Genomic DNA, 24,374 nt, shown 5'->3' on the forward strand with positions numbered 1-24,374 from the left:
GTAAGAGCCGCCCGCCGCGAACCGGGCCCGCACTGGGACGCTTCGGGCGGGGTGGGCCGCCCTCCAGCGGAGTCCGCCCCGCGGGGAGAGGGCCCACAGGGCAGGGGGCCACGGACGCGTCCTGCAGCGGAGGCCGCCCTCCCCGGCGCCCGCGGCCTCCCAGCCGACGCCTGAGCCCCGCCCCATCCTCCTCCCTTCTCTTGTCCCCCCCTCCCCCCCCCGCCCCCCTCCCCGAGGCTCCGCCGGGCGAGGCCGATAATGGCGTCCTTGTTCGCGGCCGCCGGCACCCCACCTCCACGGCTTCGCCCCGGCCTCTGTGCCGCAGGCGCCACGCCGGCAGCTGCCGGGCTGCTGGCACCCGGGGCGGCCCGGGGGAGGGACCGGCTCTGCCCGCCCGTGTCCGGCGGACCTTCGGGCCGCGCCGAAGCCCCGCCCGGCGGGAACGCGCCCGCCGCCTCCATTTTGCCTGCTTGGTGCGGACGTGGGGGACGGCCCCCGGATCGCGGGCGCTCCTTCCGCGCCAGCAGCCTCAGAAACGCGCGTCCGTGGGGAGCTGGTTGGAGCACCCGCGCTCGGCAGCGTGAGGAGGTCCGGTGAGCAGCCCGGAGGCGGCGGCTGGGTTGCGGGCGCGCCGGCGGAGCCCTGGCCGTCCACGTTGAGCGGCGACCCTGGACGTTGTGCCAGTGCCAACCCGAGCCTCGGGCCCTTTCCTCGGTCGCTCAAAAGTAACAGCCTGTGTATGTGTGCGCACTGGCACACTCGTGGCAAAAACCGGTCAAACCGTCGAGGTAAACATCTTAGAAATGAAAGTATATTCCGCCCCTGTTTCCTTTCTGGGGTGCTGCAACTCCGTCACGTGTCACTTTTCTCAGCCTGCAGCCAAGTGTACTCGACTTACCATTTACGAGTGCAGAAACCAGCCCCGAGGTAGTCAATCACTCGTTTGGCTAAAATCACAGAAAATCGGCGGAGAAACAGTGGAAACTGCGCCAAAGATCTACCTATGGATAAGAGTAATACTATTTATTTATAGGACTGTTAGTCTGTAGGGTCGGAAGTGTATTCTAGATGTTACCTTTACTAAGATGGCCTAATTTTTTTATTGTGCTGCCTTAAAAGTACACCCAAGGAAGTGATTACTTTTTTTAAAGACTAATTTTAAAGGGTTTTATTTTTAGTTTTTTGAGTTTATTTTTGTTTCTTTAGTAGTCTCTACACCCATTGTGGGGCTGAACTCTCGGACGGGAGATCAAGAGTCACATGCTCTTCGGACTGAGCCAGCCAGGCGCTGCTTTAAGACAAATTTTAAAACTTCTCCAGAAAACCAGATGATCTAGTTATTATTTACAAAAAAAAAAAAAAGTAAAAATCATTAGCAGATAAGTTAACATGTTAATTATGGATATATATATATTTAAAAACATTTTATTTATTTGACAGAGAGAGGGAGAACAAGTAGGCAGAGAGGCAGGCAGAGGGAGAGGGAGAAGCAGGCTCCCCAGCGAGCAGGGAGCCCGATATGGAGCTCGATCCCAGGACCCTGGGATCATGACCTGAGCCGAAGGCAGACGCTTAACCGACTGATCCACCCAGGCGCCTGGATATATATTTTTTTAAGATTGATTAGGTCAGCATGAGAATGCACTGGATCATGTTGCAAATACAATTTTTCTTTACTTAAAAAATAGCTTTTCTGATTTTTCAGTTTTCAAAAATACATTTCTACTTAGAATAAATTCAGAGGAAGAAACAGTTCTGTTCATAAGTATAGAAGTAATGACAAAAGCTGGATGTCATTCATTCCGTTGGCATATATTTAATGCCTATGGAAGGTGTTCTGATTAGGTGAGAATTTTGAAGGATGCAAAGGTGAAAAGAACTATCTTCTTTCAAGAAAGGTGAGATCAGTAAAGGAGATAAGACATCCATGGAGGGGAGAGAACAGTTAGCTGGGCTGGGCAGCCTGTTTGCCAGACCTCTTTCCAGGTGTGTTATATCCCCTCCTGGTCTGTGGACAGCAGCCTGAGCATCCCTGGGAGCTTATCAGAAATGAAGAATCTCAGTCCCTGCCCCTGACCTGCTGAATCAGTCTGCATTTTAGCAGATCTGTAGGTGATCCAGATGCATATTAAAGTTTGAGAAGCAGTGTTATATGGTATATTTTATTTATTAACAGTTTTTTTTTTTTTAAGATTTTATAAATCTATTTGACAGAGACATAGTGAGAGAGGGAACACAAGCAGGGGGAGTGGGAGAGAGAGAAGAAGGCTTCCCACTGAGCAGGGAGCTGGATGCGGGGCTCAATCCCAGGACCCTGGGATCATGACCTGAGCTGAAGGCAGATGCTTACCGACTGAGCCACCCAGGCGCCCCTATTCTTAACAGTTTTATGAGTTGATTATATTGCAGTTGGTAGGACATGATGAAATGACGCCATGTTGCCTGAGGGTAAACTAGCAACTCCTTTGGCAGTTATCATCTTCGTATGGACATAATTGCACTCCTGTATTTGATTCTCAGCTCTGAAGTTTGAGAAATTACACCTAACCAGTTAATCAGAATTGATCAAGGCTTTGGGGTTTCACGCAAGCTAACTAATTAATTATGAATTCCATAGGGGTTTGTTGATACTTTAACCAGAAAGCTGATCTCAGCAATGTAGTATTTTGTTTCATGAGTATTAAGCTTTTGGGGAGGGTGAATTTATATTTCAAAAAGGTCCTTAATGAGCCTGGAATCACACAAAAGAAAGGATAGTTTTGGAGGATATATCCAGTACCCTGTTAGCTTTAAGAGGAAAGGGACCATTTTCTTTTTTCTTTTTTTAAATTTTTTATTTACATTTAATTTGGTTAACATACAGTGTATTATTAGTTTCAGGGATAGAGTTTAGTAATTCATCAGTTTCATATAACACCCAGTACTCATTAGATTTAATGAGCCCTCCTTAATGCCCATCATGCAGTTACCCCATCCTCCCACCCACCTCCCCTCCAGCAACCCTTAGTTTGTTCCCAACAGTTAAGAGTCTCTTATGGCTTGCCTCTCTCTGTTTTTTATTTTTTCTCCCCTTCCCCTATGTTCCTCTGTTTTATTTCTTAAATTCCACATGAGAGAAATCATAGGATATTTGTCTTTCTCTGACTTATTTTGCTTAGCATGATACCCTCTAGTTCCATCCATATCGTTGCAGATGGCAAGATTTCATTCTTTTTGATGGCTGAGTAATAATCGATTGTGTGTGTGTGTGTATACCACATCTTTATCCATTCATCTGTCTATGGACATCTGGGCTCTTCCCATATTTTGGCTATTGTGGACATTGCTGCTATAAGGAAAGGGACCATTTTCTGATCTGTTACACTCAATGTCTTGAGGAGGTGCTCGGTACATGGTAGGAACTCAATATTTATTGAATTCAGAATGTTTGAATTAATTAAAGATGTTTATGTTTTAGCTAAAACATTACTTGCTATTTCCTAAAAATCTATTCTATACCCAAAAGTACATACACTATTTTTTTTTTTTTTAAGATTTTATTTATTTGAGAGAAAGAGAATGAGAGAGAACACATGAGAGGGTGGAGGGTCAGAGGGAGAAGCAGACTCCCCGCCGAGCAGGGAGCCCGATGCGGGACTCGATGCGGGACTCGATGCGGGACTCGATCCAGGGACTCCAGGATCATGACCTGAGCCGAAGGCAGTCGCTTAACCAACTGAGCCACCCAGGCGCCCCAATACATTCACTATTTTTAGTGTTGTTTTTTTTTCCTCACAGGTAAGCAATACGCTTCTATTACTTCTGGCTCAACAAACATCTTTTTAAAAAGATTTGTTTATTTCAGAGAGAGAGAAAGAAAGAGAGAGGGGAGGGGCAGAGAGAATCTCAAGCAGACTACCCATGCTGGGCTCGATCCCACAACCCAGACCCATGCGATCATGACCTGAGCTGATACCAGGAGTCGATCACTCAACTGACTGAGCCATCCAGGTACCCCTCACCAAGCATTTTTTGAGAGCCAAAGTATTCACTGGCCTGTCTTTAAAAAACAACAATTACAAAAATACCCTTTATAGAAATGTACATATATTTTATTTTATTTTTAAAGATTTTATTTATTTGAGACAGCACAAGTGGGCAGGAGAGTCAGAGGGAGAGGAAGAAGCAGACTCCCTGCTGAACAGGGAGCCCAGTGTGGGACTGATTCCAGGACACTGAGATCATAACCTGAGTTGAAGGTAGATGCTTAAAGGACTGAGCCACCCAGGTGCCTCACCCCCCCCCCCCCGCCTTTTTAAAAAAAAGATTTTCATATATTTTGAATAGTTCATCTTTAATCTTGAGATTTTTTAAAGTTATAAAGGAAGATTAAGCTTCTGGATTTATATCTAGCTCTTCAACATTTAGGGATTAATCTTGGTAAAAGTACTGAGAACATTAGTAACAAAAATTAACTATGACAGGCTATTATGTTCTATTTATAATAGTTTCTTATAAGATTATATACACTGAAGTTGTTCTCTTCCTTTGTAGCATTTTTGTGCTTTAACATAATTTATTTTTTCTTAGGGATGTGTGGGTGTCTCAGTCCATTAAGCATCTTCCTTTGGCTCAGGATCCCAGGGTCCTGGGATTGAGTCTGCTTCAGGCTCCTTGCTCATCAGGCTCCTTGCTCAGCGGGGAGCCTGCTTTTCCCTTTGCCTCTGCCTGCCACTCCCCCTGTTTGTGCTTGCTCTGTGTCTCTGACAAATAAATAAATAAAATCTTTAAAAAAAATTTTTTTTCCTAGATTAAAAAATGCATATAGTTATGTTAGCTAACAAAGAAAGGAATTTAAATTTTATTTTTTATTTTTATTTTTAAAGATTTTATTTATTTATTTGACAGAGAGAGACACAGAGAGAGAGAGGGAACACAAGCAGGGAGAGTGGGAGAGGGAGAAGCGGGCTTCCCGTGGAGCAGGGAGCCAGATGTGGGGCTTGATCCCAGGACCCTGGGACCATGACCTGAGCCGAAGGCAGACGCTTAACGACTGAGCCACCCAGGCGCCCCAGGAATTTAAATTTTAGAATCAAGTTAATTTTAAAGAGTTAATTTTGTTTTACTGAAAGAATGTTTGAAATGGGATAGCAAAAATTGTTTTTGAAGTTATATTATTTCTCTCAAGTTTGCTCAGCCAGAACATTTTTTTCCTTTTCCTTCTGTTTAGTTTTGTTTAGAGAATCAACGCAGTTGTTGATTCTTTGAATCTTTTAATCTTATTGTTTCTATCTCCTCGAGAATTTTACATAGGACTGCAAGGAACTTCTGTTTGTAATTAGAATCATGTCTAGCAAACAAACTGCTTAGGAATAAAATCCTCTAACTTTTGGCAGGCCAAAGGAACTTTGTCAGTTTTTTTTAGTAAGCCTCAGATACTTAAAGCTTGCTTAGGATTTACTATTTTTGTATAAAAATATTGTTCGTTTCTTTGCATTGCTTGGTAAAGTGCCTCCAATTCAACTATCAACTCCTAAATGGTAGAGGTTTTACAAGTTTTTGTTTGTTTATTTCTTTGTATTGTGCTGCCATTCCTCTGAAAACCCAACATTTGAAAATCTAAGGTAAAAAACAAACTACAGGTGGATATTACTTTTTAAAAAGGGAACTGTTGATAGTACAGGGTATACTATGGAGTAGTAGAAAAGTGGAGTAAGACCTCAATTTCCCCAAGCTCTGTCTGATCTTAGCCAAGATGCTAGACCGTAGGAGCCTCCAGTTCCTCAGATGTAAAGTGGGAAAGATTTTACCTACTTCATAATGTTGTTATAATGGAGATGGTGTCGTCTTACTCATCTTTATATCCCCCAGCACCCACCATGATGCCTGGCAGTAAAGAAATGCTGAATAAATAGAAAGGAAAGTGCTTGGCACATTCTAGGAAATAAGTAGCTCTTAGTATATGTGTGGCATGGAATCCAGGAGTTAAGAAAAACTTTGTCTTACCAATTGTTGATCACACATAATGCATTCATGCCTATTTTGGGGGCCATTTAATAGTTTTCTCCCTGTTTTAGATGGATAACAATCTAGGTAGAGACTAACTGAAGAAGAAAACTAACTTACCAACAATTTATTTCCTCGAATTCAGAATAAAACTTGGAGAAAAATTGGACTGAAATTTATCTTTGTACTTACCTATAAAAATTGGTCAAGAAAATTCATACTTTAAAAAGTCAAATGGACAATGAGATAGCACTTCACACCCATTAGGATGGCTACAATAAAAAAATTAGTGTTGGCGAGGTGTGGAGAAATTGGAGCCCTTGTGTGCTGTTGATGGGCATGTAAAATGGTACAGCTGCTGTGGAAAATAGTATGGCAGTTCCTCAAAAATTCAGATATTGAATTACCATATGATCAAGCAAATCTACATCTGGCTTTATACCCAAAATAATTGAAAGCAGGAACTTGAATAACTATTTGTACACCCATGTTCATAGCAGTATTAGCCACAGTAGTCAAAAGGTAGAAGCAACTCAAGTGTCCATCAATGGATGTTAAACAAAATGCAGTATAATCATACACTGCAATATCATTCGTCTTTAAAAAGGAAAGAAATTCTGACTTAATGCTACCACAAGGCTGAATCTCAAAGATACTATTCTAAGTGAATTTAGCCAGTCACAGAAAGACAAGTACTGTATAATTCTACTTACATGAGATACCTAGAGTAGCCAAATTCATAGAACAGAGAGTAGAATCATGGCTGCCAGGGGGAAGGGGGGAAGGGAAGTTGTTATTTAAAGGGAATAGAGTCAGTTTTTGCAAGAAGAATTCTAGAGATGGGTTGCACAACAATGTGAATGTACCTAACACTATTGAACTGTACAGTGGTTAGGACGGTTAATTTTTTAGTCTGTTTTACCACAATTTAAAACAGATCAAATGGAAATGTTGAGTACATCCAAAATGAAAAGAAAAAAAAATTGGTACCTTTTTTTGGAAGGCAATTTGGAAATTCATGTTAAAGGAAAGATGATATCCACATGCTTTGATTTATTTATTTATTTATTTTTAAAGATTTTATTTATTTATTTGACAGAGAAAGACACAGCGAGAGAGGGAACACAAACGGGGAGTGGGAGAGGGAGAAGCAGACTCCCTGCCGAGCAGGGAGCCTGATGCAGGACTCGATCCCAGGACTCCAGGATCATGACCTGAGCCGAAGGCAGTCACTTAACCAACTGAGCCACCCAGGCGCCCCACATGCTTTGATTTTAATATACTCCTGGGTATTTATCCTTAGAAATATATTCTGAAAAAAAAGTGAGAAGTAAAAAATAATTATTATAAGGTTATTTATAAATTTGAAAATATGGATAAAATCTACTTGTCCAACAAATGGAGGATGCAAAATAAGTTGTTATGTATTGACTTATTGAACTGTAGCCTTTTAAAACAATATGTAAAAATTACACATGTAAATGGGTAAAGATTATAGGAGAACACAGGAGATGATATCAGGGTGGTTAGATTTTCAGGGGCATTCATTTTTTTTTTTTTTTAAGATTTTATTTATTTATTTGAGAGAGAGAATGAGATAGAGAGAGAGAGAGCATGAGACGGGGGAGGGTCAGAGGGAGAAGCAGACTCCCTGCCAAGCAGGGAGCCCGATGCGGGACTCGATACTGGGACTCCAGGATCATGACCTGAGCCGAAGGCAGTTGCTTAACCAACTGATCCACCCAGGCACCCAGGGGGCATTCATTTTTAAGTCTCACTATTTTATTTATTTATATGTTTAAAAAGATTTTATTAATTTAATTTACTTATTTGAGAGAGAGCGAGAGAGCACGAGCAGGGGGGAGAGGGAGAAGCAGGCTCTCCACTGAGCAGGGTGCCCAATGTGGGGCTAGATCCCAGGACCCTGCGATCATGACCTGAGCCAAAGGCAGATGCTGAACCTACTGACCACCCAGGCACCCCGATTTATTTATTTTAGATAGAGCAAGAGTGAGTTAGGCTTGGAAGGGGAAAGGGAAGGGACAGAGGGGGAGGAAGAGGGATAAGCAGACTCCGCAATGAGTGCAGAGCCGAGGCAGGGCTGGATTGGACTACCAGATAACAACGTGGGTCGAAATCAAGAGTCCAACACTCAACCGAAAAGTCTCACAATTTTAATGTCATTTCTCCAAAAGCTTTAAAATCCTAAATATCCTAAATATAAAAACTATTTTTATGTTTTAAAATCCGTACGCTAACTATAAATTATTCTTACCCATTTGTGAACACGTGTTTACTACATCCTGTACCTGACAGTGCTTTATAAACCTCTAGTATGGGTTTTATAGATATTAAGAGTGTAATAAAATGATTTATTTTTAAAATGTGGCAATAAATTTGGACTCTAAAACCTGGGCTTGAATTTGCATACTGCTTTTTTTTCAGATTTTACTTGGGTGTGTCACTTAATTTCTCTGAACTTCAGTTCAAAGAGTTCCCAGTCTAATAAGCACTAAATTCTGAAGTGGGCACTGGACAAAATGTTTTTACATGAATTAGGTCATTTAATCCTTCCAACAAACCTATGTGATAGATGCCTCTGTTAATATCCTTTCTACAAATGAAGAAACGGGCTCAGTTTCAGCCACAACAGGTTAAGAGTTTGGGAAGTCATCACTTCTATCACTATAAACTGGAAGAAACACTTGGTAATTTTGGCAAATTGCTGGAGGCTATGTGAAATACCAAGTGTGAGAAACTCCCTGGGAGCCTGTAGTCCTAGGAGATGCCTCACATATTCTTGGGTTTTGCTTCCAGGAAACCTACCAGGTCACCTGGTAAAGACCCAAGAAAGACCCCATGTTGCTCTAGCAGGGGGAGGGGGAAGGTAAACATTTTGAAATCTCCTCAGAGCATTCCACATAACGAAGACCTACTCTCCAGGTGGAAAAGACTTTACCAGAGCTTTGTCCTCCCTGCCTGCATTTAACCAACTCCAGTCCCCTGTAGCATTCCTATCTCATCTGAGGGGGCTGGGAGAAGCTAAAAAACACTTCTGAAGGTCACAGCCCAGAGACAAGTCCAGTAAAAGACTAAAGTTTAAATATGAGGTAGAATGCTTCCCTTTACTTACGCTTTACCACCACATCACAGAGTTGTAGTACAATAATAGTGGATTACAGATGAAATGTGTGTGGTACACACTATTTAAGGAGGAGTCCTTAGAGGAGTCTGGCACCTACAGCTATAGCAAACATTAAACACAGCCCTATTCTTAGCCAAATTGTTATGAAGTCTCTTAACTGACTGTCTTAGTTTCTATTACTTGAGCGTTACGTCTGGCTTTCAACAAAAAATTAGAAGGCATGCAAAAAGCAAAAACACCATCTGAGATCAAGTAAGCATAAGAGCTAAACTCAGATCTGTGATACATATCTTGGAATTATCAGATTGAGATTTAAAAGAACTATGATTAATATGTTTAGGGCTTTAATGGGAAAAGACAACATTCAAGAAAAAATGGGTGGTATAAGCAGAGACATGGAAACTCTGAAGGAATCAAAGGGAAATGTTAGAAATCCAATGCAGTGGAACAGAAGAACCTTTGATGGGTCCATCAGTAGACTCAACATTTCTGAGGAAAGAATGATAGAACTTGAAGATTTCAATAGAAACTTCGAAGCTGAAATGCAAAGAGAAAAAAGAATGAAAAAAAACAAAAACAAAACAGCATCCGAGAGCTCTGGGACAATTTCAAAAGGTGTAAAACACATACAATTGGAATACCAGAAGGAAAAGAATAAAAGAATGGAGCAGAAGAAATGTTTGTAGTGGTAATGGACAATTTTTTTCCCCAAATGTCCCGAGACACACCAAAGCAGATCCAGGAAGTTAAGAGAACACCAAACAGGGTAAATACCAAAATATCTATGCCTGGGTGTATCCTAGTCAAACTGCAGAAAACCAAAGACGACAAGAAAATCTGGAAAGAAGCCAGAGGAAAACAGTCACCGTACCTGGACTTTGTCAGAAACCATGGAAGCCAGGTGAGAGTGGAGTGAAACAGTTGAAGTGTTGAAAGATGAGACCAAGTTATTTTTTAAATAATCAATATTGAGTAAGATACCGTCCAAGGTCACTAGCTACGTGGTGAAGCAAGGGCTCCATTCAAGTCTTGACTCCAAAGCCAATGTCCTTAGCCTCTGTGCCTCACATAGAGAAGTCAAGTGGAAATTTATATAAGGTAGAAAAAAATAAAAAATAAAAAATAAAATTCACCCATCATCTCATTATCTAGAGCAGTACTCAAACTTAAGTGAGCATCAGAATCACCCAGAGGTTTGTTAAAACATAGATTGCTAAGCCCCCAGGCCAGAATTTCTAAACCAGAGATCTGGGATGGGAGTGTGAGAATTTGTGTTTCTAACAAGTTACCATAGGATGGGGATGCTGTTAAAAACCATTGATCCACAATCTAGAATAAAGTTTACCGTTTTAACATTTCTTTCCAGATTATTTTTCTTGGCAGATTTGTTTTTCATTTGTTTCATATAGTTGATATTGTATATAGTTTTATATCTAAGTTTTTCACTTACTATTATAAGTACTTTCCCATGTCATAAGTGTCTCTCAAACACATCATTTATAATAGCTGCATTCATCATTATTTATGGAACATATTTAGTTAAGCTTTCCCTGACTGTTGGCTGTTGAGATTGTTTCCAAATTTTCTGTGCTATAAATAATGCTGCAGTTAGTGTTGGTCTACAAAGATCTTTTGATCTTTGATCAGCTTTGATCCCCATCCTCGACCCCCTTTGGGAAAATAATTTCACTTAATCTCACCTCTGTTGGTTCTAACTAGGTACTAACAGAGGGTAATCTAATTTCTAAATTCTATGAGTACCTTGTGATCCTTTTATACTAATTAATTCTTTTTCAACTTTTTGTAATCAAAGGCACATAATTGCCAGAGTTTATGATCAGTGTAAGATACATATTTGTTTGTCTATCCTATTGTAGTAGAAACTCCATGAAGTCAAGAGACTGTTTCATTTACTGCTGAATCCCTGGAATTTAGGACAGTGTGGAGGATGTAGTAGTCACTTTAAATATTGGTTGAATGAATGAATGAACCAGGAGTAACACATTGAGTAAAGAAATTTAATGTCACCCTTCATGGTCTCACTATGGGTAAATGTATTTTTCAGTTAACCTTTAAAAAATATTGAAAATAGCTCAGAGCTACCCCATTACATTTGGAGAGTCACTCAGACTGAAACATATTTAATCTAACCTCATAAAAAGCTAGAATGACACTTCCACTTCACCATGGTGATTGAGCACACATGTTTATTTTTACCCTTCTTGAAACCCCACTAGAATGACAGTAAAGGAATTAAAAAAGGCATAGACCTACAAGGGTAGGGAGAGTGGGAGAGGAGATAATAGCAGTTTGTAAAGACATTAGGAGAAGAGAATAAAAAGAGATTAGGAGAGGGCATAATAATTTTTTTTTTAAAGATTTTGTTTATTTATTCATAAGAGACAGGGAGAGAGAGAGAGGGGCAGAGGGAGAAGCAGGCTCCCCGCTGAGCAGGGAGCCTGATGCGGGACTCGATCCCAGGACCCTGGGATCATGACCTGACCAAAGGCAGACGCTTAACCATCTGAGTCACCCAGGCGCCCCAGGCATAATAAATTATTAAATGGACGAGTGGCCACTAGCCTAGCAGAATCAAAGGAAAGAAAAGTAAGTCTGTAGAGGAAGGAGCCAAAAAGGAACAAACCAAGTGGATCTTTAGGACCCTGGGGAGGCTCAGGATTGGCAGCAGCAACCATCACTGAAGGCATGTGTGAGGCTAATTATGGGAGGTTTGGATTGAAGCCCTAGGCAAGTGGTTGGATTTCCCATCCCTTGGAATAACCAGGTGATCACTTCCCTTCCACCCATGCAGGAGACACTCTGATTATTTTTTTTAGAGAGGTGGGGGTGGGGCAAAGGGAGAAGGAGAGAGAAAATCTTAAACAGGCTCTCTGCTCAGCATGGAGCTGGGCACGGGGCCCAGTCTCATGACCCTGAGATCATGACCTGAGCAGAAATCAAGATCAGATACTCAACCAACTGAGCCAGCCAGGTGCCCCTCTCTGATGACTTAAAATCAGACAGGATTTAGGGATGCCAGCACTGTGGATGGTAGGGGGTGATGTGCCATCATTATTATTATTACCATGTTTGATATAGTAGCTGAAATATTATTAAAGTTTGTATGAAACTCAATATCATCACATAGATTAAATCTGAATAGGACCCAAGATAATAAACCTGAAAAGTGGTAGTATGTCGAATAGGTTGTCAAAGAGATGGGGATTTGAAATTCTCAGATTTGCACTGATGATTACATTATAAAGTAGTTCAGGTACTAAAAACTTCAAAAGAAAAGTGAAAGGGAATCCAGAGATTAAAAAACTTCAAGAGAAATCAGTAAATAAGATGAAATTTCATATGAAACTGGGATATAATCAAATGAGAGGGAAGGTGTCTCAAATATGGCCTCAGTTTCAGTGACTTTGATCTGTTATACTTTGGCTGCACACCCTCCATAGCTAAACCGGAGACTGCCATAATCTAGAACTGTGACACCTCTGACATCTTAAATTCAGATATTTCATTCTTGGATGGTATCTTATTCAATATTGATTATTTAAAAAATAACTTTGTAATTTTTTGAAATAATTCAAACTTTGTGAAAAATTGCAAAAATAGCACAGAGATTACCCACATTCCCTTTACCCAAATTCACAAATTTCAACATTTTGCCACATTTTTATCAGTCTCTCTCTCATATATACTATAATAATGTATTTTGTAATATACATTGTAGTATTATCTATATGATAATGTTATATATATGTGTATTTTTTACTTGAAACTTTTGAGAATATGTTACATACCATTGTGAAACTTTATCCCTTAATACTTTGGTGTGTATTTTCTAGGAATAAAGGTAGTCTGCTCTGTAAAATCTCTACAAAGTTTAACATAGACACCATATTTTCATCGAATTCTACAGTCCACATCCCGATTTTGTCCGTTGCCCCAGCACTCAAGAGTGCCTGCACTAACATCGTCCCTCCACTAGAGGTTTCGGTCCAGATCACATGCTGCACTGACTCCCAGGCCTCTAGTCTCTCATCTAGAGCAGTCCATCAGTCTCTTTGTCTATCCTGGCCCTGATTGCTTCAGAAAGGGTTTGGGCCATCTGCATGACTTCATGATCTCATCTCTCTAATCCCCTCAGCTCCCTATTCACTCTGCAAACCTTTTCACTTCATATATGGCAGAGAAGATAAAAGCCATAGGATAGAAATTCTCTCAATTTCCTGACACATACACATTTATCTGTATCTACCGGATTGTGAAAGCCTCCGAAATGGTTTACTTGTTTTCATTTCCCATACTGAAACCTGGTTATCTGGTTATGAATCCTCTACCTAAAACCCTGTAATGTTTTCCCATTGCCTAAGACAGACTAAACTCTAACAGAGCAGACTAGGATATTTTGTTTCTCCAGGTCCTTTTCTGATCACATGTCTGGCACCACCCTCCACGTGTTCTACACTTCTTCATAATGAACAGTTTGTTGTTCCCATCATGGCAGTGGTAGGCCTGTGCACATAATGTTTCCTCATTGTGGGCTTCATTTAATAAATTATGTTGCTTTGTGGTTAAGAATATGAAGTCTAGGAGCATCTGGGTGGCTCAGTTGCTTGATTTTGGGTCATGGGATTGAGCCTCGAGTCGGGCTCTGTGGGGAGTCTGCTTGAGATTCTCTCTCTCTCCTCCTCTCCCTGCCCAGCTTGCTCTCTCTCTCTCTCTCAAAATGAATGGATAAATCTTTGAAAACAAACAAACGAAACCATGAAGTCTATAGTAAATCTGATTCAAATCCTAACTCTGTCACTTAAGAGCCAGGTAACTTCTGGGTAGGTACTGATGTATTCTAATTTCTTCACAAGTCAACTGAGTAAAGTGGAACCTACCTCATATGGTGGCAAAGCATGTACAGAGAGCTTCATGTGTAATAAGAGCTCTATACATGTTTTATCAATCATTACTTTCCATGTCAGGCTCTGTGCTCTACATTGGGAGAAGAATTAGATGTGGGCCTTGCCCTCTTAGAGACGATGTTATAATAACATAATTATTTAACTGCATTTGGGATAGGTACTTTGAAAAAGTTCAGGGTTCCAGAAGAGGGACACTTAATTTTTTCTTCAGGGGCTTTGAGTATGGCTGTCCCTCTTACTAGTTTTCAGCAAGAGGAATGCAAATGCAAGAGATCGAAGCAATAAAGGAGCCTGGCTTATTTGAGACATTGAATGAGGGCCAGGGTAGCTGGAATGGAGTCACGTGGTGAGGAGTGATGGGAACTGTTTGCAGAGTAGGCAGAGGCCAGGCCTGTTTGATGATCAGGTTGGAGGGGAGTGGGTGCTAACCTCTATTAAAGAGGAAAAGGAAGCCATCAAAGCATTTTAAACAGGGAGATTATACATTTGGTTTATGTTTTTAAAAGGCCACTTGCCAGGGCGCCTGGGTGGCTCAGCCCATTCAACGTCTGCCTTCGGCTCAGGTCATGATTTCAGAGTCCTGGGATCATACCCTGTATCAGGCTCCCTGCTCAGCGGGGAGTCTGCTCTCCCTCCCCCTCTGCCCTCCCCCCGCTCGTGCTCGCTCTCTCTCTCAAATAAATAAATAAAACCGTAATAAATAAATAAATAAATAAATAAATAAATAAATAAATAAAAGGTCCCTTGCCTGTACTCTGGTAGATGGGAGCAGAGGACAGTGGTGGTGCCTTGGACTAGGTGACATCAGAGGCAATGACGAAGGTTTTAGAGTCTAGAGATTTTTAATTTCTTTGTATTGGTTGTTGAGATTTGGAGGACAGAGTTATGGGTGAATTAGTGCCTCCTCATTTCAACTTCTGACTCCTCCTGGTCTCTACCTTAGACTGGATGCCCCCTTGTGCTTACCTAGTACTGTGCTGAGCACTTGCCCCCAGTGTTAGCACATCTACTGCTACAGTTTGCTGTAGCTGGTTTGTTTTCCTTTTAAATTGGAACATATTTGTAGTAGACAGTCAATAAACATTGCCTAAGGGCTCCTGGGTGGCTCAGTCGGTTAAGCGTCTGCCTTCAGCTCAGGTCATGATCCCAGGGTCCTGGGATCAAGTCCCGCATGGGGCTCCCTGCTCAGCAGGGAGTCTGCTTCTCCCTCTGCCCCTCACCCCGCTCATGCTCTCTCTCTCTCAAATCCATAAATAAAATCTCAAAAAAAAATAAGGTAAAAAAACATTTGCTAAGTGAAAGCTAGATGAGTAAATACAGTATGACAGTTTTAAGCCAGGTGTTTTAGTGGTATAGTGTCTTTGGATCAAGTTGATTATAAAATAAGAATTCAGTAAGAACTACTCCCTCCCCTCCTCAAAAAAAAAAAGACAAATTGGGTTCTTGGCTTTTTAAAAACAGAGTATCTCTGGAATAGGTATGGCAGTACCTGAGACAAACAGAACAATAATGTTATTTGTGCTTCTCGTTAATTAACCTTAGGGGCATTTCTTTACCTACTTTGCTGTATGTTTTATACAGTTCTCATGGTAAGGATTCCTCTTGGGACCTATTATTTCATGTTAATTTCTGTAGGTGGGGCTTTGAGCACCTGGTTAAATATTTAAATATGTATAAGACATCTTAGGTTTAGGAAAGAACTGAGCTGTACTATTTGTTTATAACTCCACTTTATAGAGACACCTGGCTGGCTCAGTCATTAGAGTGTGTGACTCTTGATCTTGGGGTCATGAGTTTAAGTCCCACTTAACAAACAAAATACTCTGCTCTATAACCTTAAGTGATACGACTTTTATTTTGGTTATGACAGCTCCTTCTGTATTTATTATCATTAGTTTCTTTTTTTGAAATTAAATGTAACTTTTTTTGTTTTTTTTCTTTCTATGGTTTAAGTATGATAGCTAATTTTTAGCCTTTGCATTCCCATTGCTGAAAAACAAATACAGTGTCAAATCGTTGGCTTTGGTAGTGTCTAATATGGAATTTTTAAAATTAATTTTTTAAATTTTAATTCCAGTATAGTTAATATACAGTGTTATCTTAGCTTCAGGTGTACAATATAGTGATTCAGCACTTCCATACATCACCCTGTGCTCATCACAAGTGCACTCCTTAATCCCCAAGACCTATTTCCCCCATCCTTCCACCCACCTCCTCTCTGGTAACCATCAGTGTGTTCTCTATAGTTAAAGTCTGTTTCTTGATTTCTCTCTCTCTCTGTCTCATTTTTCCTTTGCTCATTTGTTTTGTTTCTTATATTCCACATATGAGTGAAATCATATGGTATTTGTCTTTCTCTGACTTACTTCGCTTAGCATCATACTCTCTATCTCCATCTATGTTGTTGCAAATAGCAAGATTTCATGCTTTTTAATGGCTGAATAATATTCCATTGTATATATTCCACATATATACACATATATACATATACATACATCTTTATTCATTTATTGATGGACACTTGAGCTACTTCCATAGTTTGGCTATTATAAATAATGCTGCAGTAAACATAGCGGTGCATGTCTCCCTTTGAATTAGTGTTTCTGTATTTTTTTTTTTTTAAAGATTTTATTTATTTATTTGAGAGAGAGAATGAGAGACAGAGAGCACGAAAGGGGAGAGGGTCAGAGGGAGAAGCAGACCCCCCGCTGAGCAGGGAGCCCGATGTGGGACTCGATCCCGGGACTCCAGGATCATGACCTGAGCCGAAGGCAGTCACTTAACCAACTGAGCCACCCAGGCACCCAGTGTTTCTGTATTTTTTGGGTAAATACCCAGTAGCTTAATTACTGTGTTGTAGGGTAGTTCTATTTACTAACTTTTTTAAAGAACCTCCATACTGTTTTCCAGAGTGGCTGCACCAGTTTGCATTCCCATGAACTGAGTATGAGAGTTCCTTTTGCTCCACATCCTTGGCAACACCTGTTGTTTCTTGTGTTGTTGATTTTATTTTATTTATTTATTTTTAAAAGATTTTCTTTATTCATTTGACACAGAGAGAGAGCACAAGCAGGGGGAGCAGTGGAGGGAGAGGGAGAAGCAGACTCCCCTCCAAGCAGGGAGCCCAATGCAGGACTCGATCCCAGGACCCTGAGATCAGGACCTGAGCCGAAGGCAGTCACTTAACCGACTGAGCCACCCAGGCGTCCCTGTGTTGTTGATTTTAGGCATTCTGACAGATGTGAGGTGATACCTCATTGTAGTTTTGATTTGCTTTTCTCTGATGGTGTGTGATGTAGAGCATCTTTTCATGTGTCTGTTGTCCATCTGGATGTCTTCTTTGGAGAGATGTTTGTTCATGTCTTCTGCCCATATTTAATTGGATTCTATTTTTTGGGTGTTGAGTGGTATCAGTTCTTTATATATTTTGGATACTAACCCTTTATCAGATATGTCATTTGCAAATATCTTCTCCCATTTACTAGGTTGTCTTTTAGTTTTGTTGATTGCTTGCTTCACAGTGTAGAAGCTTTTTATTTTGATGAAGTCCCAATAGTTTATTTTTGCCTTTATTTTCCTTGCCTCAGGAGGCATATCTAGAAAAATGTTGCTACAGCCAATGCCGGAGAGATTATTGCCTATGTTCTCTTCTAGGATTTTTATGGTTTCTAGGTTTTATGGTTTACATTTAGGTCCTTAATCCATTCTGAGTTTATTTTTGTGTACAGTGTAAGAAGGTGGTCCAGTTTCATTCTTTTGCAAGTTGCTGTCCAGTTTTCCCAACACCATTTATTGAAGAGACTGTCTTTTTCCCATTGAATATTCTTTCCTCCTTTGTTGAAGATTAATTGACCATATAATTGTGGGTTTATTTCTGGGCTCTCTATTCTGTCCATTGATCTATGTATCTGTTTTTGTGCCAGTTCCATACTATTTTGATAACTACAGCTTTGTAATATAACTTCAAACTTCAGATTGTGATACCTCCAGTTTTGTTTTTCTTTTTCAAGATTGCTTTTGCTATTTGGGGTCTTCTGTGGTTCCATACAAATTTTAGGACTGTTTGTTCTAGTTCTGTGAAAAATGCTGTTGGTATTTTGATAGGGATTGCATTAAATATGTAGATTGTTTTGGGTAGTATAGACATTTTAACAATATTTGTTCTTCCAATCCATGGGCATGGAATGTCTTTCCATTTTTTGTGTCCTCTTCAATTTCTTTCACCATTTTTTAAAAAATTTTATTTATGGGGTGCCTGGGTGGCTCAGTCATTAAGCGTCTGCCTTCGGCTCAGGTCATGATCTCAGGGTCCTGGGATCGAGCCCCACGTTGGGCTCCCTGCTCAGCAGGAAGCCTGCTTTCCCCACTCCCAGCTATTCCCCCTGCTTGTGTTTCCTCTCTCGCTGTGTCTCTCAAATTTATTTATTTGTCAGAGAGAGACAGAGCACACAAGCAGGGGGAATAGCAGGCAGAGAGAGAAGCAGCCTCCCCACTGAGCAAGGAGCCCAACACGGGACTCAATCCCAGGATGCTGGTATCATGACCTGAGCTGAAGGCAAATGCTTAACTGACTGAGCCACCCAAGTGTCCTTCTTTCGTCAATGTTTTATAGTTTTCTGAGTACAGGTCTTTCACCTCTTTGGTTAGGTTTATTCCTAGGTATCTTACTGGTTTGGGTGCATTGTAAATGGGATTGTTTTCTTAATTTCTCTTTCTACTGCTTCTTTGGTAGTGTATAGAAATGCAGCAGATTTCTGCACATTGATTTTGTAGCCCACAACTTAACTGAATTCATTTATCAGTTCTAGTAGTTTTTTGGTGGAATCTTTAGGGTTTTCTTTATATATATAGTATCATGTCATCTGCAAATAGTGAAAGTTTTACTTCTTCCTTACCAATTTGGATGCCTTTTATTTCTTTTTGTTGGTAACACCTAATATGGGATTAAATAGAAAAAGGAATTACTATCTAATGATGTAACTTGCCTCTAACTGAAATTTCACCAAATAAAATGCATTTTATATTATATTGATAATTTAGTTATATATTTTTTATAATAAACAAGTCTTTTGTATGTTTACGTAACCTAATGGAGTAGAGACAACTAAAAAATATAAAGAGTATATTTTTAAAGGAGTATAAAACATACACTTTTATTTCATATTTTAAGAAAGAGGATTTATTTAACCCAATACAAGAATTATAGTATTAAAATATATATAGTATTGTATAGTAATCACTATAATATATAGTATTATAGTGAAATATCAACAGATTCCAATATGGTTTATGACTTCATGGAAACTAATGCTAATAATTCTGTGTGAAATTACATTTTTGCCAATTTTCTTTCTATATATGTTTCATGTGAATGAGTAATAGAAAACTTAGTTTCTCTCAGTTAAGGAATCAATCCCACTTAAATTACACCAAAAACCATAAGATACCTAGGAATAAACCTAACCAAAGAGGTAAAGGATCTGTACTCTAAAAACTACAGAACACTTACGAAAGAAACTGAGGAAGATGCAAGGAGATGGAAGAACATTCCATGCTCATGGATCAAAAGAGTAAACGTTTTTTTTAAAAGATTTTATTTATTTGAGATAGAGAGTGAGAGTGAGCGAGCACGAGTGGGGTGGGGGCAAAGGGAGGGAGAAGCAGACTCTCCAATGATCAGGGAGCTCAATGTGGGGCTCCATTCCAGGACCCTAGGATCATGACCTGAGCTGAAGGCAGACGCTTAACCGACTAAGCCACCCAGACACCCCAAGAATAAACATTGTTAAAATGTGTATGCTACCCAGAGCAATCTGCACATTCAATGCACTCCCTATCAAAATACCATTGACATTTTTCACAGAGCTGGAACAAACAATCCTAAAATTTGTGTGGAAACAGAAAAGACCCTGAATAGCGAGGGGAATGTTGAAAAAGAAAACCAAAGCTGGGGACACCACAATGCCTGACTTCAAGCTGTATTACAAAACTGTAATCATCAAGACAGCATGGTACTGGCACAAAAACAGACACATAGATCAGTGGAACAGAATAGAGAGCCCAGAAATGGACCCTCAACTCTATGGCCAACTAATCTTCAACAAAGCAGGAAAGAATATTCAATGGAAAAAAGACAGTCCCTTCAATAAATGGTGCTGGGAAAATTGGACAGCCAAATGCAGAAGAATGAAACTGGTCCATTCTCTTACACCATACACAAAGATAAACTAAAAATGGATTAAAGACCTAAATGTGAGACAGTAATCCATCAAAATCCTAGAGGAGAACACAGGCAGTAACCTTTTCGACCTTGGCAGCAGCAGCTTCTTTCAAGACACGTCTCCAAAGACAAGGGAAACAAAAGAAAAAACAAACTAGTGGGACTTCATCAAGATAAAAAGCTTCTGCACAGCAAAGGAAATAGTCAACAAAACTAAAAGGCAACCTACGGAATGGGAGAAGATATTTGCAAATGACAGATAAAGGGCTGTTATCCAAGATCTATAAGGACCTTAACAAACTCAACACCCAAAAAACAAATAATCCAGTCAAGAAATGGGCAGAAGACACTAACAGACATTTCTCCAAAGAAGACATACAAATGGCCAACAGACACATGAAAAAGTGCTCCACATCCCTTGGCATCAGGGAAATCCAAATCAAAACCACAATGAGATACCACTTTACACCAGTCAGAATGGCTAAAATTAACAAGACAGGAAACAACAAATGTTGGCAAGGATGTAGAGAAAGGGGAACCCTCTTACACTGTTTGTAGGAATGCAAGCTGGTGTAGCCACTCTGGAAAACAGTATGGAGGTTCCTCAAAAAGTTAAAAATAGAGCTACCCTATGACCCAACAATTGCACTACTGGGTATTTACTCCAAAGATACAGATGTATGAAAAGAAGGGGCACCTGCACTCCAATGTTCATAGCAGCAGTGTCCACAATAGCCAAACTGTGGAAGGAGCTGAGATGTCCTTCAACAGATGGATAGATAAAGAAGATGTAGTTCATATATACAATGGAATATTACTTAGCCATCAGAAAGGATGAATACCTACCATTTACATCGACATGGATGGAACTGGAGGGTATTATGCTAAGTGAAATAAGTCAGTCAGAGAAAGACAATTATATAGTTTCACTCATATGTGGAATATAAGAAATAGCACAGAGGATTATAGGGGAAGGGAGGGAAAACTGATTGGGACGAAATCAGGGAGATAAACCACAAGAGACTCTTGACTCTGGGAAACAAAATGAGGGTTGCAGAAGGGGAGGTGGTGAGGGGATGGGATAACTGGGTGATGGGCATTAAGGAGGGCACGTGATGTGATGACCACTGGATGTTATATGCAACTGATGAATTATTGAACACTACATCTGAACCTAATGATGTACTATATGTGGGCTAATTGAATTTAAATTAAAAAAACTTAGTTTCTCTCAATCAAATCTATAAACCTTACTTTCCTGAGATACTAAGCAACTTCCTCAAATTAGAAAAACTTAGAAATGATAATGGGTAACTTTGATTGAATATTACTAGAGTTCCGATAGTACATTTCAAAATAACCTTGTGAGATAAATATCTTGATATTCTCCTTTTTACAGGTGAGAAAAATGGAATATCTGAGCAGTTAGATAACTTTCAAAAGGTTACAGTGCTAATAAGTGGTGGATTTGTTCTTTAGACCCAGTCTGGCTCTAGAGTGTATGATCTTAACCACACTGTGCTGCAATTTAGAAGTGGTGGCAAAATTTGTTCAAAAGTAAGGCGTTAACAAGTTTTTTTTTTTTTTTTTTTTTTAACTAAAGCCTATACTATAGGGCCCCTGGGTGGCTCAGTCAGTTAAGCGTCTGCCTTTGGCTCAGGTCATGATCCCAGGGTCCTGGGGTCAAGTCCCACATCGGGCTCCTTGCTCAATGAGGAGCCTGCTTCTCCCTCTGTTTGCCACTCCCCCTGCTTGTGCTTGCTCTCCTCTCTCTCTCTGACAAATAAATAAAATCTTAAAAAAAAAGCCTATACTTTATTCAAATTTCCTTAATTTTTACCTAATGTCCTTTTTCTGTTCCAGGATACCGTTTGGGATACTACATTACATTTAGTTGTCTCCTTAGGCTCCATTTGGCTATGGCAGTTTCTCAGACTCTTCTTGTTTTTGACAGTTTTGAGGATTAGTGGTCCACTGTTTTGTAGAATGCCCCTCTATTGGAATTTGTATAATGTTTTTCTCATGATTAAATCAGGGTTATGGGATTTGGGGAGGAAGACCACAGAGGTAAAGTGCCATTTCCCTAACATTACATCAAGGGTACAGACTCTCAGTTTGTGTCACTGTTGATATTTACCTGGATCATTTGGCTGAGGTAAGTGTTTGTCAGGTTTTTCCACTGTAAAGATAATCTTTTTTCCTCCTTCCCATACTGTAGTCTTTGGAAGGAAGTCACTATGCAAAGCTCATACTTAAGGAGTGGGGAGTTATGCTCTGCCTCCTTGAGGGTAGAGAATTTACATAAATTATTTGGAATCATTCTGCACAAGAGATTTTTCTCTTTTATGTATTTGTTTACTCAATCATTTATATATGTCAGTATAAACTCATGGATATTTACTTTATACTCTGGGTTATAATCCAGTACTACTTTATTTTGTTGCTCAAATTGTCCCAGTTTTGGCTATTGGGAGCTCTTTCAGTTGGCTTCTGTATCCCTTTGATATAGTACCATCAGTGTAATTTTTTTTTAAGATTTATTTATTTGAGAGAGAGAACCAGCAGAAGAAGGGGCAGAGGGAGATGAAGAGAGAGTATCTCAAGTAGACTCCCCACTGAGCACAGAGCCCAATGTGGGGCTTGATCCCAGGACCCTGAGATCATGATCTGAGCTGAAATTAAGAGTCAGACGCTGAACCGACTGAGCCACCCAAGCACCCCTGTAATTTGTTTTTTTAAAGTATTTCCTTATTTTCTGGCAATAAGATACTTTGGGCTCATCCTTTATATTTCTTGCCCTAGTCCTAGGACCAGCCATTTCTCAAAGAGCACTAGTTCCTTTTTTTGGAGAATGGTACTAGAAACCAAGATCTGGGTGCTAGGCTTGCTCATTGCTACTGGAATGTTATTGCTTCTAGGTGCTCCCTGCTGACAGATCAATAAAATATGTGTTTCTACTAACCTGTGTATATACACATATCTATAAAGATTTATCTTTGTAGCCATCAGTATCAACATTTAGCTGAACATGAATTCATAACAATATCTCCAGCTCCAATCCATGATTACATGGATCATTCCAGCCTACCATTGCTTATCAGTAAATTTTCACTCTGGCAGTGAGAAACCTGGCTCCCACCACACACCTAACATTTACTTTATTGTTCAGTTCCAGTATACATGTATAGCAGGGTCAGAATTGTTAACGCATTCCCCTGTGGGAAGCAGCATTATCAACTAGAGCACAGTGCTTATGTGCAGTTCCTTTTGCCTTTAGTCTTACATACCCCACTCATTTCCAAAGTTACTTAGGTCAGCATTTTCCTCCCCCCTTTCCTTCAGTGAGATTGTCTCATACATTTGTCATACAGGTAGTTTCTTGGGACTTGGGACTGCCTTGACCTCCTAAATGATTTTCGTTTTAATTGGCATACCTTAAGGTTCACTCTTTGTTCTATGGGTTTTGACAAATGCAATGTCATGTATCTATTGAGGTAGTATTATACAGAATAGTTTCATCACCCTAAAAAATTCCATCTCATATTCCGTCTTCTTCTGCTTCACACCCTTGACAGCTACTCATCTTTTTCCTGCCTCTATAGTGTTGATTTTCCAGAATGTCATATTACTGGAATTATACAGTACATAGCCTTTTCAGACTGGTTGTTAGAAATATATAGTGTTTCAACATGTCTTTTCCAGGCTTGATAGCTCTTTTTTATCCCTGAATAATATTATAATGCATGGATGGGTCACAGTTTATCCATTCACCTATTGAAGGACATCTTAGTTGCTTCCAGTTTTTGGCAATTACAAGTAAAGCTTCTATAAACATCCGAGTGCAGGTTTTTGTGAGGACAAAAGGTTTCAACTCATGTGGGTAAATATCAAGGAGTATGACTGATGGGTCATGTATGTTCAGACTGTGTTAACCATTGTAAGAAACTGCCAAACTGTCTTCCAAAGTGGCTACACCATTTTGCATTCTCACAGGCAATGATGAGATAGGATGTTGCTTCACACCTTTGTCAGCATTTGGTTTTACCAGTTTTGTGGATTTTAGCTATTCTAGTAGGTGAGTAGTGGTATTGCATTGTTG

General features: G+C 40.0%; 1 protein-coding gene and 1 long non-coding RNA gene across 4 annotated transcripts in view; both read left to right on the plus strand.

Moving 5' to 3' along the window:
* Window positions 1-24,374, plus strand: part of EFCAB2 (EF-hand calcium binding domain 2) — a 116,466-nt gene that overhangs the window by 683 nt on the left and 91,409 nt on the right. The window lies entirely within an intron of this gene.
* On the plus strand, window positions 35-9,712 carry LOC135364745 (uncharacterized). Its single transcript, XR_010412374.1, has 2 exons — window positions 35-788; window positions 3,845-9,712. It is a non-coding gene; the product is annotated as an uncharacterized LOC135364745 (long non-coding RNA).

Source organism: Mirounga angustirostris, unplaced genomic scaffold (assembly GCF_029215605.1).
Source record: "Mirounga angustirostris isolate CCGP_5_RB_7025 unplaced genomic scaffold, mMirAng1.0.hap1 SCAF_6, whole genome shotgun sequence".
NCBI classification, from domain to species: domain Eukaryota; kingdom Metazoa; phylum Chordata; class Mammalia; order Carnivora; family Phocidae; genus Mirounga; species Mirounga angustirostris.